At 44.0% G+C, this 16792-nt stretch overlaps 1 long non-coding RNA gene across 1 annotated transcript; it reads right to left on the bottom strand.

Moving 5' to 3' along the window:
* Nucleotides 1–1089: 1089 nt before the first annotated feature.
* Nucleotides 1090–3026, bottom strand: LOC142774163 (uncharacterized). The gene is made up of 2 exons (XR_012886343.1): nucleotides 2841–3026; nucleotides 1090–1828 (listed from the first exon to the last, which is right to left on the bottom strand). It is a non-coding gene; the product is annotated as an uncharacterized LOC142774163 (long non-coding RNA).
* Between the last annotated feature and the right edge of the window lie 13766 nt (nucleotides 3027–16792).

Here is a 16792-nt window from a genome sequence, read left to right as displayed (position 1 = left end):
TTAAACATTTGGGCAAAATTAATTAAAAAAGAAATGTCAGTTGCGGCTAAGAGATAGCTTATCTGCGACAAACAGTTTCTGTCTTCAGACTGCGACATGCCATATCTAAATGTTGGAAACCATAGCACACACACACACACACACACACACACACACACACAAAGAGAGAGAGAGTCACCAACGGTGTCGCGCGTCCCCGCCACCGACTAATAAAACTGCTGCAGAAAGCGCTAGAGAAATGCAACACTGTCAAAGGATGATTGTCGCGCCTTGATACAGGGCCAGCGGGACGTGGAACGCCAGCACGCATTCACCGCTCAAGTTGCGAATACCTGCTTCGCGTGTAGCTGAAGCACAGTGTGCACGAGCCAGATTACCCAACTGTACTTGGCAGCGCACACAGTGCCGTTTCTCGAGTACATCGAGTACAAGTGTTTATTATGTGCTTGCTGGAGTCATCTTTGTGCCGTATAAACGAAACGCTGTGTTCAGGTATATATTAAAAACTTACGCTATCACGACGTTTAGACCATGATCGTGGGCGTTGGTCGTCACGATGTTGATGCGACAGGCGTCAACGTGGGAGTATCTACGTCAAACGCTGCTGCCAAACACGAACATACATTTTCGAAGCTCTCATATTTAAGCTGCGTAAGAAGCTTCCTAATAAGTACTAATTCTGTAAAGACACATTTTACTTTCATGTTATACCGGTTCCAACGACGCAGGGCTCCGCCCTGGCTTTTGTTTCCATTTTCTTTTTAGTTTATCTACATATTTGTCGCTGCCCGTTGCTTCCTTGCGTGGAAATTTGAAGTTCAGAACCCTAAATCTTTGAGACAAGAGGCGTCGTCACCATGTTTGCCACGTTCCACCCGTCACCTCGCATTTTACGGCCTCGAAAGGCGTGGCAGTAGCGCACTCGATCGAAGACGACATCGTCCCTGCGAGGCCGTCACCATTTATATCAACGTTCTACACTGACTTATGTCACCACTTTTCGAGAAAAAAAAAAAGGCCACCAGCTCTAATGCTGCACCAAGCTCCTTGAAAAACAAGAGCGCTGCACTGCTCTGACAAGCACGTAAATAAAGCGTTTCAACGTTTTTATTGTCCAAAGCTCTCCTCCAACGTATCGCCTTTCGACATTAAGCTCTTTCTCGAGCAAAATGTTACAGCAGAATTTTCAAAACGACCTTCAATATTGTCATCCTTTCAACAGAACTAATCCGGTTTACCCCCTTTTTTTTGCTTTTACGTGGCGTCGCAATATTTCTTTTTGTAATATTGCATTTTCGAACTACCGCTCTTATCACACTTTCTTGTCTTGTCTTGTCGCCTAGGATATCTTGGCTCATACCCACATGGGGGATTGGCCACACTGTACCTCATAATAGATAATTTTTTTACAACGCTTGCTAAAAAAAGAAAGAGAAATTAGATAGGAACAATAATAATGTTCCTTTAAAAAAAGTGAAAAAGTGCAGAAGAATGCGATAAACCAGAATTTATAAAACTAACACACTTTCGAAAGCGCGGTCATCGAGCGAAAATACTAAATCTTCGTCGAAGCCGCTACTGTCTCCGTCAATATTACGACACTCTGCTGTGTCATTTTACTTCAATGAGGTATACCTCCAATAAAAGGGGAAAAAAAAACTGGCGAGGGGTAAAGCACGTCGGGATGGGTGTTCCATCTTCACTGACATCCGCGGCAAACAGCGTCACAATGAGGCTTAGGTGGTGATTGTTCTCCTTCCCTGCATGTCCAGTTTCTGCTCCACAAACGTCGTCGGCTATTTGTTGTGTCATCTGTTGTCTTCTTCATCTGTGGTGGAAAGGTGGCGAATAGTAGGATTTACCCACTGAGGTGCATAACCACTTCTATGATGAACCGTGACTACGTGAAATGCAGAGAGAATAGAAGACGCCGACAAGCCGATACCTAAGGGGACTTGCACCTAAAATAACAGCTCAATTCTAACTCACCATTTTATGAATACATGCACCCACACACACCCTAACATGACCATGCGGTTCCTATTACTGCGTTGTCCTTTCTCCTTTCACATTAAATATCTGGGTAGTTGTGCATGCGCTGCAAAATAGAGTCTACAAAAGCAGCTTTAACTTACATCTGACATACGGATAAAATGGGCAAACGTTGAACCTAGGATATCCGAACCAAAATGCGAAAACTATTATTAATCGCGAGCAGGGCACGTCGTATTTGACTCAATCACGTTTGTTACGACGGCTCGCATAGTTTTCTTACCGAACTTGAGTATCAAACGAGACTGCAGTTCAGAGGCACGACAAGCCTTGAAGCCATCGGAAGTTTTTCGATAAAGAACGTCGCTGGAAACAGTGTTTCGGCAAGTGGACTTGTCTTCGTCAGGGCAACAGCGTTGCATCGACAAAGAAACGTTCACGTGTCAAAACGCTGAGTTCATCTACATTCTCCGTAATAATTTTAGGAGCATTTAGTCCGTCACGTGTACTTTAGTTACTCTATTAGAAGTAAAAACTCACAAATTTTCAAACCACGGCTACAAGAATTTAATGAGCAGGAAGCAGCTTACAATAACTTGACATCATTACAACTACACGCCAAAAGTAAAAGAAGCTAAAACTATAAGCAGCCGAGCCAACTCGAATTCAAGCCGTTCAATAAACGCATTTTCCCGATAGAAACATGACTGCCATCTTCACCAATTAGTCAATTGACATTGCACTTCTGTCAGTACAGCCAGGCTTACAGAGAAGTGGGAAATTTAGTCATTTTTACTCGTGCAAAATATATACCAGATCAAATAATGGGTCCAAATTCTTGTGCTCACCTGTTGCGTTTACGAAACGCCGAAGAACCTTCGCGGAACAAGAAATCCCCGGGTTAGCACACAGCATCGCCGCGGAAAACGTGTGTTGCCCGATTAGGCTATTTTCGACGAATGCATGGTTGACTTGTTCGGCGTAGCTCACTGCGGCTTCCGTTCTCTGTCCGCTTGAACTTGCTGTCTTTATCTTTCGCGTAGTTGACACGCCAACCAAGCGAGATAACTGAGCACGATCCAACTTTTAATATCGCTGAGCGAGGGACGATAAGGAGCGGAAGCAAGCGCTACAAACGCACGTGGATCCCCGCGTTACTCCTGATTTAAAATTCACAAGATATGGAATAAGAAAAGACATATAAACAAAAAAAGTTCTTTAAAAGGGTATTGAATTTTTTTATTCATAAGAACTTGAGAAAGCGAAAAAAAGGCAGATTTCACGTACCAGGGAATCGACGTTATGCGAAGTATGCGATGAAAAGGTGACCATGTTGCGTATTTTTGTTGTTGTTGATCGAGCGACGCCTGATGAGATGACGCTGAATATATGAATATATGACGCTGAATATACGCACAGACATATGTTGAAGAGTTGCCGATGTTTATATCACCAGTTGTTTGCACTTGCGCAACGATCTCAACTGGAACATGCGTATCCGCAAAACCAGAAGCTGACATGAAGCGCTGATGCCGGCCCTGGACACTGCTACATCGATCAACTTCAGCGCATGGTAACTGACCACAACTGACGTTAGCCCGACCTGACGGCTTTATCAAGGGAGTAGATATGTTATTTTTATAAAATTAAGTACGCAGTACTGCAACCACTATTGACGTTTCACGAAGACTAGCGTCTATTTAAAAAGTAGTTCTCAGACCCGGCGTAGCTCTGTGGTAGAATGCTTGAATGCCACGCAGAATGTTTGAATTCGATTCCTGCTGGGACCCTGAAGTTTATTGATATGTGGGGTTTAACGTCCCAAAACCACCATATGATTATGAGAGACGCCGTAGTGGAGGGCTCCGTAAACTTCGACCACCTAGAATTATTTAACGTGCACCCAAATATGAGCACACGGGCCTACAATATGTCTGCCTCCGTCGGAAATGCAGCCACCGCAGCCGGGATTCGATCCCGCGACCTGCGGGTCAGCAGCCGAGTATTTTAACCACTAAACCGCCGCGGCGAGGCGACCCTGAAGTTTATTCTTTGCATTCGTCGGTGGTTCTACGCTGCCTATGTCAGGTTTTACTTAGCACTGACATCTATTCTATGCCTTCATTGGGTCGACGCTACCGATGCCGAGTATTATTTCACGTTTACGCGTTAAAGTTGCACATGTGTGTTCTAATCGTTCCTGGGTAGCTACTGTGTCAATCACCTTTAGCACATACCCGCATACCAGCGGCACATACCTGCCCGTGGGTATGTGCCACTGTCTGGCGGGACGTGTTTGACGACGTACACGACGGGATAGTGGCCATTATTCATGTCTTGACCAGCGCGTCCTATTCGTCAAATCATATTACCCTCCCATGCTAAATTTCGGTTCATGCCAAGTTAAGGGGGTGACCACAAGAGCACCCAACGTAAGCGGATAGATAGATAGATAGATAGATAGATAGATAGATAGATAGATAGATAGATAGATAGATAGATAGATGGATAGATAGATAGATAGATAGATAGATAGATAGATAGATAGATAGATAGATAGATAGATAGATAGATAGATAGATAGATAGATAGATAGATAGATAGATAGATAGATAGATAGATAGATAGATAGATAGATAGATAGATAGATAGATAGATAGATAGATAGATAGATAGATAGATAGATAGATAGATAGATAGATAGATAGATAGATAGATAGATAGATAGATAGATAGATAGATAGATAGATAGATAGATAGATAGATAGATCAAACTCACCAAAATGCTTCGAACCTCACTCCAGTTAACCATATCTTCGGATGCCCGGCAACCACTACGAGCTTGCAAGTTCCTTGAAACCGAAACTTGCGATGAGTTCCCGGAGCTTGCCGAACCACCAACCTTCAACGCCCTACCAACTGCTCTACCAGCTGAGCTGTGGCGGCGGCTATCCCTCCGTTTGCATTATGGGGTATACATGCGCACTTAAACATGGGAGTGCCAGTGAGCGCCACCAGTTGTCATTGCGGTCAGTGCAGAAAACATTTTTTTTTCTTGCCTGTTGGCATCACGTAACACATCATCTTTTCACGAGCTGGCAGCTGACTAATAATGCCTTGCATATTACTTGAAGGCTTGAAGGGTCTGCCAAAACGAAACGTTTGCTAACAATCACTAAAATAAATGCAACTTTAAGGGCTCACGTTTTGATTTTTTTTTTTACTACCGCTGTAGCTGAGTTGGTAGAACATAAGATTTACTCGAACGCCGTGGATTCCCAGTTTACAAGCGGTAAAATATATTTTCGTCTACTTTTATTTCTTTACATCTGCGTTACATTTACTACTAATAACATCTGTTACACTTTCCTTGGCATCACTGTCCATTAGTATTCATTATTATTGTGTGTAACAAAGAAAATGAGCCTTCAAATTTACTCTTCTTCTTTTCTTTAATTAGCGCGAGCAGCGGCTGACGTCCGCCCATTCATCCACAACGTCGACGCGCTGTTCCAAAACAAACCCACGCCGAGCTGAGAGGTGCTTATACACTTCACACTGCGATGAATGCCCAAAAAGGCTCAAACGCTTCGTTCAACGTCGGTCCCGCTTTCGACGGAGCCGGCATGTTGCTAGTGGGTGCTCGTTAGCCTAGAGCACCACCGAGCGCCTTCGCCAGCCGTGCCAACGAATGACGTCACCGGTTCCTTTCAGCACCTGAAAGAGAACGCGTTATCGCGTTCGCGCTTAACGCAACTCCCCCCCCCCCCCCGTCGCCGTTTCTTGAAAGTCTTCTCCCATTCCCCCCCCCCCCCCCCCAACTTGCGCCTTCTGAAAGCCTCCTCGGGCGAGCACAAACAGGAGCGGCCTCTTGCAAGCTTATCGTTAGAAGGTCATTTCTCAGCGACTGCACGGGAGCCATTTGGTGCCTAAGTATGCGCTGCCGAGAACACAAGCCCCGCACTGCTACCGACAGCTGTGCCTGCCTCGGAAGGGCAGTTTTACGTACTCCTAGAGGGTAGTGCCCCGTTTATTCTTCTCGTCTTTTTCTATATCTCTTTCAACCTCCTTGAAGCATTTTAGCAATCAATTGCTAAGGGGGAAAAAGTGAAACCAGTTGCACTCCTCAGTAAAAGCAACAGAGCTAAGATATAAGACACGTGTAAACATAAGCGCTGGTACGAGAAGAGAGGGTGCCCTCCCCCCCCCCCCATTTACCCTCCAAAAAAGGACGCAAAGTTTGCCCATACTTTGATTAGGCAGGAAGGAGAGGCGCTGCAACGAACCTTTGTTCCCCTTCTCCCGACGGGGAACCCTACAACGCTTATGCATATAAAAAACACGACACATGTAAGAGACTTATAAACTTACCGGCACGTTTTCTTTGATGAAAACACTTATATACCACATAAATGTGTACGTATACCATATAAAGTCAACAGATATATGAGCGCCGTCATAGTTCAGTTGGTAGAGCATCGAGCGCATTATTCGAAACTTATCTTTTCGTCCATCCCTCTTTCTTCACGTTTACATCAATATTGCTACTAATACAATCCCCTATAATTTCCTTCGCATCTTTTTCTGCTTGTTCTCATTATTAAAGAAAGGCACGACACATACGAGCAGCGCTCATGGGTGGGCATCTTTTCTATGCAAGACGCGTCTTGTGCGATTAAAGCTGTTACCTCAGAAATATGCACCAAAAAGGCCCCAAAAAATTTCTTTCAACCACGATCAGTATATGCTTTTTTATTAACGCGGCGCTTCCTAAGCGAGAATCGAAACGAGCCTAAAACAAGCTCCAAGAACTAGCAGATCAGTCACAAGAAAATCTGAACGATGAGAGAATGTATGCGCTCAATGTTCAATATCGGCTTAATTTCAGGCTAAGCGCGTTGCCACTGTTCGCAAGAATACTCGACGCTCGAGAAAATCTGCAAAGGCGCCTATTATAAAACTCTAACCTTTATTTAAAAAAAAACTACTACAACATTATAAAGCCGAAAGAGAATGAATGTGTACCTAGATCCATCATACTCCACTAAAGCAAATGTAACTCTGGGTAACAAATCTCGATGTAGGATACGTATGCAAATAGTGGCGGACATCAAGATAAGTGATACTATAGATACTTGTCTATTTGAGTGCAACGAACGCGCATCTCGTTCTGAAACGCATTACCATGAAAGCGGCGCATGACGTTGTTTCAGCAAGGAGTCCCATTCCCCGCATCCGTCTTTGTCTCTCGGCCCGCCCATGCTCTGCTGTCGCAATGCTAAGACGCAGAATAGATGCACCACGAACACGCGAGATACAGAGAAAAATTCTTGCATCAAAATAGAGATATAAATATACACAGGGTAAAATAACGGTTATCTCAACGTCAATAGCAGCTGTAAAGAAGCTTCAATCCATCATTCTATCGCCACCTTTAAGGAATACGCCGCAGCCTGCGCTTCTTTTAGACAAGGCCTCCTGCCAAATTAAAAAAAAAAGAAAAAGGTTCCAACGCGCAAAATTTTGAAGCGCACCAGGCAAGTAACATTGTGATACATCTGTTGTTGAGCGTCATGAAGGAGTTTCATTCGAAACTTGCGGCTGCAGCAACCTCTTGGCCTTGCCATCAAAAGCATTCGTTTTATTCCGTTTCCTTAAACGCTATCAGCCTCGACGGACTGGGTTATCGATACAAGCTTAGCGTTTATTAGCGCGGTAAGCAAGAAACACGACACAGACGTACAGAAATGTAGGAGCTAACCTGCTAACCATTCATTTTATGTCCTTCATAACCATTTTACATAAGCGCAATACTGGTGCCAAGGAAAGTATAGAGGACGCTATCACAAGTAAATTTAGCGTAATTGCGAAAAAAGAAAAGTGAACGAAAATATAACTTGCCACCAGCAAGATCCGAACCTAAAACATTCGAATAACACGTCCGAAGTTTTACCAATTGAGCGGCCGTCATCATCCCGTCCACATTATGTGGTATATATGTGCATTCAAACCTTGGTGTGCCAGTCAGCACCTCTAGTATACCCATGACGGTGAGTGTGGAACACACGTTTTCTTTCCTGTTTCTGTTTTTTTCTTGTTTTTTTTCTTTCCTGTTTTCTTTCCTATTCCCTGCGTGAATTTATAAACTCTGCCAAAACTAGACCCTTGTTACGAATCAAGAAAATATCGCAGGTCCGATCCCTGTCAGCGACAAGTTACATTTTCACCCACTTTTCTTTCTTCACATTTACACTGCACTCACTGCAAATAACAAACCAAACATTGTTGCCTAACGCCAATGTAGGCCAGCTGGCAGCCGAAAGAGCTATAAGTGAGCGTGCTTCTGCAAGTTCGCGTAACCTTATTTCTCTTTCAATGTTTTCCAGTATACTGGTACGGGCATGTTGAAGAATTTTCCGCGTGCAGCATTCCTTCTTCCTTACAGATGCCAAATCCCTTTAGCGTTTGAGGCGAAATGTTTCTGCACGGCAAAAGTGAACATCAAAAAACAAAAAAAGAAAACGGCGTCATTAAATATTGATTATCGTGTTGTTTGGACAAGATAACCTTACTGGTATAACTGTGATTCCGCCAGGGTGCAACAGTGGTTACGGTACCCGGCTGCTGACCAGAAGGTCGCGGGTTCGATTTTGGCCGTGGCGATGACATTTCCACTGAGGCGAAATGCCAGAGGCCCGTGTACTGCACAATTTCAATGTAGCCTAAAGAACGTAAGATGGTCGAAATTTCTGGAACCCTGCACTGCGGCGTCTCTCACAATCCTATCACGTTTTCAAGATGTCAAACCCCAAATACTATTACATTGGCGAATTCGCCACATACAACGTTTGTTCTTCATCGCGGATGCCAGATACAATTCGTCTTGCAGGCACACTGCATCTACATGACGGGACTAAACATATATAAACAAAAACAGCGTCCATAAATATTCATTATTATGTTGTATGGCGACACAATGCCATTTGTATAACAATGCTTCGGAGAAAAACAAAAAAAGCGTGCGCTGAATGTCTCTTGCTCTCTTAAATAAGATGTGAATTATTGAAAAAGCTTGTTCTTGCTGATTTTAACATACATTATTGCGATGACTCTATCAATCTTGCCCATTTGTAGTTCATTTTGTTTATGTTTCTTTTAGCGGTGAGGCACCTTACCTCCGTAATCAGAAACACTTCTCGAGTTGAACTTGACTTGCCATCACCTTTAGGCAGCGTGTTTTAAACGTGTTTGTGCTACGCTGAAGGCGGTGGCAAATCAAGTTCAAGTGAGAGCGTTTTTTGAATAAGGTGGTTAGTCTCTCGGCTTGTCGTGTCGTCGTCATGGTCCACCATAAACGGGTATGCGCCACAAAAATTGACTAAATCAGTCAACTTGCCACTGGATCACTGAAAATAAAGAAAGCAGCAGGTATAGCCCAACAAACAGCTGACGACGTATCAGGATTTATTTGCATTAGTTAAAGAAAATGCGTTAAACTTCATCGCAAAACTTGTTTCCTAAGCAAAGTTTTCTCCTGTAAAGCGTACTTCGTAGCATGCCGTGATGTGTTACAAGAAGACACCTTACGACAAATTTGCTACTAACGGCCAATGAGAAGCCCGTATGGTAAGCAGAACTTTTTGTTGGGCTAGTTGGTGCATTTTTAACGGATGGAATAAGAAGAGACATAGGCGTTCCATGTCTCTTCTTGTGTCCACCTTGTCTACCTATGGTAAGCTTCATTGTGACGCAGTTTTCTGGCGAAGCTAGTGGAGCAGAAACACACACATTCCACAGGCAACTCAAACCGGACATGCAGGGAACAAAAAGGAGAAGCACCTTCCAGAAAGCTGCATTCCAACGCAGTTTTCCAACGACGTTAGCAGAACTGAGACACCTTTCCCTACATGTTTCGCCCCTACCAAGTTTTTTTCTTTGTTATTGACAACAGTGTTCCAGCTCTAACATTTCACACAGAGCCCATAATAATCAGCAGAAGGTAATCTGTGACATTACCACGACCAACGTCTCTTCAGTCATCCACGCAAGAGGACATAAAACGTTGCTGATATTTGTTTTTAAGCTGCGCGAAATGTCTTGGTGGTGAATAGGAAAACACACAGAGCAACACGAGTGCAGATTACCTCGCGTTATTCTGTATTTTACTGCTCGTGTCCTTGTTGTTTCGTTCAGTTTCATAACTTCTAACACCAACGAACCAACTAGCCCGCCAGTACGTCTTGACGAAGGACATAAAAGTGGCAAGAAAGATCTCATAAGAACAAGAATTCATTTAAAAAAAATGCCCTACCTCCCCGAAGGAAATTGTGAGGAAATGTGAATCCATTTCTTGCGCCGAGAGAGGGCACCGGCGTTGTCAGACATTCGCCTTCACCGACTTCTGTCATCGCCTTGAGAGGGGCCCAGCCAGCGAACGGTCGAGGGTGAGGAGCGAGCGGTAGGGAGAGTAGGGCGCGAGCGTTCTGGGCCCTGTGTTGGCGATTCACGGTGGCGTCTAAAGCACACATTTCCGGATTTTTTTAGAAGCGCCCAGCCAGCGAACGGCCAAAGAAAAAAAAACAGGATGAGCTTAATTTTAGGTGTGGTGGTCCCATGCTACAATTTTCCACTGGGCGGCTGCCCTCCCAAATGACTACAACTTCGTTCTGCCGAGCACCAGGCCGGAAGTGCGCTTGTACCTATTTAACCAGTAGGTACCTGGAGGCGCGAGCGGACGGGAGAGTGGCGCGAAGGGAGGAGAGAGCGAACAACGAGAGAAGGAGTGGCGAAGCACAGCACCAAGGAGGATACTATCCTCCTTGCACAGCACCTACTCTCTCCTACACTCTCCCACACCACAAGCTCCGCTTGCTAGGGGCGCACCCGCAGCTGTTGCTATGGGAGAGAGACTGAGAGCGGAGAGATAACACCTGACGACGCGCGGCTAAAACGCCACCGGATGCTGACATATCCCGACCAAAAAAAAAATGCACTCGCATTTGAAAAAAAAAAAAAGAGAATCGAAGGGAGAAACTATGCCTAAGAAACTGAAGCCCGTGAAATGCGTCTCTCGTCAAGATCACGTACACCGCTAGTAGCACCTGCTAAGTAAGCCGCGCTCACAGAAGGCGCTGTCATAAGCAAATCACGGCGTCTTCATGAAAAGGCACGCCATTACCCAGCTGTGGGTCTGTCCAGTGTAGGTGTCGCCGTAGTCATCTCCACGGGCACTGGAATTTGTGCTTCGTAAATGGCCCGAGTGTGCGCAAGCGTTATCCACGAGCCGCGAACATCAAGCAACTGCCAAGACGCGGAAAATGAAACGCTACGACGAGCCGCACATACCGAGGAGTAGACGCAGCCTAGAAAGACGAGAAGCCGAGTAGAAGGGAAGAAACGGAACGGAGGTCATTACGACTGCGTGAACGGAAACTCGGCTTGACTGTTGCAAGGCCGGAATTACGCCGACGAAAACGCAGCTGCCAGGGAAGAGCAAGTTTTGTAGATGTCGGAATTATAAGACAGGTAATCCCATCGTCAAAAAAGCTTTCCGCGGATCGTTGTCGGGCCGACAACGCAACGCGCGGCTGCAGTGGTCCGCTGTCGCAAACCACCGGACAGGATTGTGCCGGGTTTGAATTGCACCGTTTTTGCAGCGGTCATTCGCGCAAATTCTATGTCTACATGGTGCGCCGATCCTTGAGAACTATGAGAGCTTTGTCTGTTCACTTATTTCTATACTAGGATGCAGCACAATGTTGAGAAAGGCTTCTGAAGCCCAGGGACCTATATTGTTAGCGGTTGGTCACAGAACGTACGATGGATCGAACGGAAGAAGGAGAGAGAGCCGCGCGAGATTAGTCGAGGCTAGTCTGACAGTGAAAACGGAAAAATAGTCACATAACGGGCGGAGGCCACGTTATATTGATAGAACGGATGCAAAACGGCCTCCAGGCGATGTTGATCAAATCAAAACGTAAGCTCTAGAGCCAGAAAAATCGAAAGGAAAACGCAAAATCTAGAATCCAGAGCACATATTCCACTAAAAAAGTGAAATATGACAACCATATAGAAGAGACACATTATTTACAACTGCGTTTCAAAGCTTCTATATATAAAGGACCCGTTAATTCACATGACCTTTCATAGTTATTTGGAGAAAACGAGTTAACTTTAAAAAAAATCTACACACATCCACAGAGCGCAGCGGCTGCATTTCCGATGGAAGCGAAAATGCTGTAGGCCCGTGTGCTTAGATTTTGGTGCACGTTAAAGAACCCCAGGTGGTCCAAATTTTCGGAGCCCTCCACTACAGTGTCTCTCATAATTTTGGGACGTTAAACACTGCATATCAATTATTAACCAATCATTCAATCATCCTGAGTGGTCCTAAGGTTCATTATGTCTACGTTGAAGTCACCGACTATTGTAAAGGACGGACGGACGAACAAACAAATGGACGGATGAATGGACGCATGGATGAAGGGAAAGACTCGCACAGACAGGCACGCGGATGCGCGGGCGCACAGGTAGACGAATGGTCTGTTTTTATTTTATTTATTTATTTATTTATTTTCCTCAAGGGTCCCTATTAGAAGGGACATTACATGAGGGGTGGGCATACAAGAAGAGGGGGGGGGGCGGTAACAGGTACAATTGTTTGTGGACTCTGGATGAAAACATTTTTCAGTGACAAAAAGGTACCATTTAAAAGGTTTCGAAACATTGTCAAGTACACAAAATATACATACATGCCATACTAGGAAGATGACACTAGAAACCATTATACAAGAAATAGCATGCAATGTCTCGAACTGTAGACAGCAGTATTTGTAAATAAAAATAAAAATAAAATGGCAGGTTACACGAAAAAAATTTGGCACGTTAGAAAGTTACCTGCGAATTTATTACAGTTCAGTGATGGTTGTCAGAGAATTTTTAAAGGCTTCTGCATCCTGAATGCTAACAATGGTATCCGGTAGGGCGTTCCATTCTTTAGCTGTCCGAATGAAGAAAGTTTCTGCAAATGTGGTAGTTTTGGGACGAGGGTAATGTACTTGCATAGTGTTGCAACAACGATCAGAGAAATGGGGGCGTTGGGTGACGTAAATGCTGGATGGGGATGCGTGATAGAATTTGTGGAATAATGCGAGCCGCGCAGTTTTTCGGCGTTGACTAAGGGGAATGAATGCGGCACGTTTCTTTAAGTCTGTTACACTGGTGAACGATGAGTAATCGGAAAAGGCGAATCTGGCAGCGCGGTTTTGGATGGCTTCTAGGTTTTGGATGAGATAATGCTGGTGTGGGTCCCAAATTGCTGCGGCGTATTCCAGTTTGGGGCGTATTACTGTGGTGAAAGCTAATTTTTTTAAGTAGCTGGGAGCAAACTTTCGGGTTCTTTGGATATAACCTAAAGATCTACGAGCTGTTGAAATGACGTGATTGATGTGGAGGGTCCATGATAGGTCACTTGAGATGTATATTCCAAGATATTTATACGAGCTAGTCAGTTGTAAAAAACTGTTATGTAGGGTGTAGTTGTACACTAACGGATTGGTACGTCTGTGAAAAGACACTAATCTACATTTGGAAATGTTTAAGCTCATCTGCCACTTGTGGCACCAGTTTTGAACGGCTGTTAGGTCTGTTTGTAAAGCTATTAGATCTTAGTAGTAGTAGTAGTAGTATTTTTATTTACAGTAAGCCGGATACAGAGCTCACTGCAGGGGCAAAGGGCTAAAAGCGAACAGCCTGACAAAGGCCCTTGTCCCTCCTTCATGACTAGAGATTGTTGCGTAAATAACGCAATCATCGGCGAATAATCTTATATTGTTAGTAATACAGTGTGGAAGGTCGTTGATGTAAATCAGGAAAAGCAGGGGTCCAAGTACTGTTCCCTGGGGAACACCGGAGAGGACGGGAGAGATTTGAGACCTGGCTGTATTTATGACGACGAACTGTTTTCTGTCAGTGAGAAAGTTATTAATCCAGGACAAGACGAATGGGTCGAGGTTAATCAAAGAAAGTTTGGTCATAAGGCGGTGGTGAGGAACTTTATCGAAAGCCTTTTCAAAGTCTAGAAATATGGCATCAGTTTGGATGTTCCGGTCAAGATTTGTGTGCAAGTCATGGATGAAGGCAGCAAGTTGTGTTTCGCACGACAGGCCTTTACGAAAACCATGTTGGGAAGGGTGAATGAAGTTGTGCTGTTCGAGGTGATTTACGATGTTGGTAAATAAAATGTGCTCCATAATTTTGGATGGGACACTTGTAAGCGATATGGGCCGGTGGTTATATGGGGATGCTTTGTTGCCATTTTTGAACAATGGAGTGATTTTACCGAGTTTCCAATCACTCGGTACCTGTCCCTGTGAAAGTGATTGAGAGAAGAGCAGCTGAAATGCTGCGCTAATTATCGATTGTGTATTCTTTAATATTTTGCTGTTGATGTTATCAGTTCCACTTGTAGATGAGAGTTTCATTTTTCTAATTACGTTACTTATTCCATTTGCAGATATTTCAATAGGTGACATTGGCTCGCTTATAATAGACTCAAGGGTCTCTCCGCAGTTCGCAAAAAAGCTAAGTTCACGAGTGAAAACAGAACAAAAGGAATGGTTTAAGGCATTCGCCGAATCTACGTCACTGAGCGGTTTGTCATTAGTACCGGATAAGGTTATCGGCAAGATGTTTCTTGGGTTTATTGTTTGCCAGAATTTTTTAGGATTATTTTTGAGCATGTCTGGTAGTGTTGTTCGAAAAAAATCGCGTTTCGCGTTTTGAATATTAATCGAGAGGCATCGTACGGAGTCGGAATATTCTTTCCATAGGGACGGTTGGTTCTGTTTTTTGGCACGTCTGAACAGGCCTTTTTTTCGGTTTATCAGTGTTTTAATCGTGTTGTTAAACCAAGGGGCGGATGTTTTGTTTTTAATTTTTATTCAGGGAATATATGCATCAGTTAGTTGGTTGAGTTTTTCGACTAACAACTTCCAATTATTTTCTATGGTGCGCTGGTTGAATCCCTGCTCGTACGAAATGTAAAATTGTTCAAGTTTGCTGTTAATCTTTTCATAATTGCCACGACCGTAGAGTTTTATCTGCTTTGGTGTAGGCTTATTTTCTGGAAAAGTAAAACTGAAAGAGGCAAGAATAATTTTGTGATCGCTTATTTCTTTGAGGTAATGGAGAGAATGCAGGCTACTTGGATCCGACATTAGAATAAGGTCTAATATATTAGAGCTGTGTAATGTTTCTCTGGTGGCATGGGTTATTACTTGTGTTAGTTGGTAGTTTTCTAAACAGGCTAGGAATTCGCCGCATTCACCGCTGCGAAGGGAAACGTTGCTTGACCACTTTATGGACGGATAATTAAAGTCCCCGTAAATTATGAACTTTGCACGGGGATACATTTTGTGCAGTTTGTCGAGGGTGTCGTTAAAGTTGATGTTAAAGTTGGGCTCTGATTTGGGGGGGGGGGGGGGGCGGTAACAGACACCTAGTATGATCAGCCCATGGGAATTTTCGCAAGCTACCCAAAGGGCTTCCAGTGGACTGGTAATGCTAATAACGAAGTGACGGATTGTATGTTTAACAGCGATGAGCACGCCACCACCTCGACCGGATAAACGGTCCTGGCGATGCAATGCGAAATTGGTTAGATATGAAAGAACTTCAGAATCTTTGATGGAAGGTGAAAGCCATGTTTCTGTCAACATCACGACGTCACAATCAGATGATTCAATTATGGTACATATTTCGTCGCGTTTCGGCATGATACTTATGTTTGTGTAGAGAATAGAAAAGCTGACGTCATTTGCATGTTTGGCGGGGTGATTCTGGGTATGGCGAGAGGGTGAGGTAACTGGCGATACATTTACTGGGATGTGAAATTGCTAGCTGTCGCGTGGAAAAATTTCTTTGACTTCTTTTCGGGTTGCATCATAGTGGTACGATTTTTTGCCGATAACTACCTTCTTGTAACGGAGCTTGAAAGGGCCGCCGTGCTCACGGGCGAAGCGTAGAAGCTCTCTCTGGGCAGTGCGGGTAGCGAAACAATAATCCTGACCTACACTGTACGGCGTATCTTTCAGTTTGAAGCCGTTAGATAAGATTTCTTCTTTTATTTTGAACTGGGAGAAATTAACAATTACTGGGCGCGGTTTTTTTGGTTGACGTTTTCCGGATTTGACCAAATTTTCTAAATTTCCAAATTTCCAAATTTCCGTTTTCCAAATTTGACCAATTAAACCACATGTAAGCTCCGTGGTTTTGCAAGCAGATTTTCTGCATCTGCACTTCGACTGTGCACGGCGCACGGACGAATTTAAGACGAATGAACATCGTGAGGTCTTAACGAGCTCTGCTCCTGAAAAAAAAAAAGAGACTACGTAGCTAGCAATGGGTGACATGTTATGTTTCTTTTTTATTGAAACTCGCAACGACTGTTTTTTTTTCTAAACGCGAAGAGAGGCACATGCAGAGCATCAATTTTAATACAAAATGTTTCCCTCAGAACTTCACAAATGCACTGGTCAAATCCAGAAATCTTTTTGATTACTATTAGGGAAGACCTTTGCAACGTAGTGATGGCCATGCAAGTAGCATGTTCCTTATATTGAGGGGTTCGTGATATAGTTCCAATAAACTGCTCAATAATGGTCATTGTCAGGCAGCCATCCGACTACCACAAACGCTCACAAAGTTACCTCGTCCATTCGCCTACGACGATGCGGAGGCAAAGGTCATAATCTTTTTTCCTTCTCAAGAAACACGGCGCACACGACCTTCTTCATTTCTG

Source organism: Rhipicephalus microplus, chromosome 10 (assembly GCF_043290135.1).
Source record: "Rhipicephalus microplus isolate Deutch F79 chromosome 10, USDA_Rmic, whole genome shotgun sequence".
Lineage (NCBI taxonomy): Eukaryota > Metazoa > Arthropoda > Arachnida > Ixodida > Ixodidae > Rhipicephalus > Rhipicephalus microplus.
The sequence above is the reverse complement of the archived record's forward strand: the minus strand, read 5'-3'. Positions and strand labels throughout refer to the sequence as shown.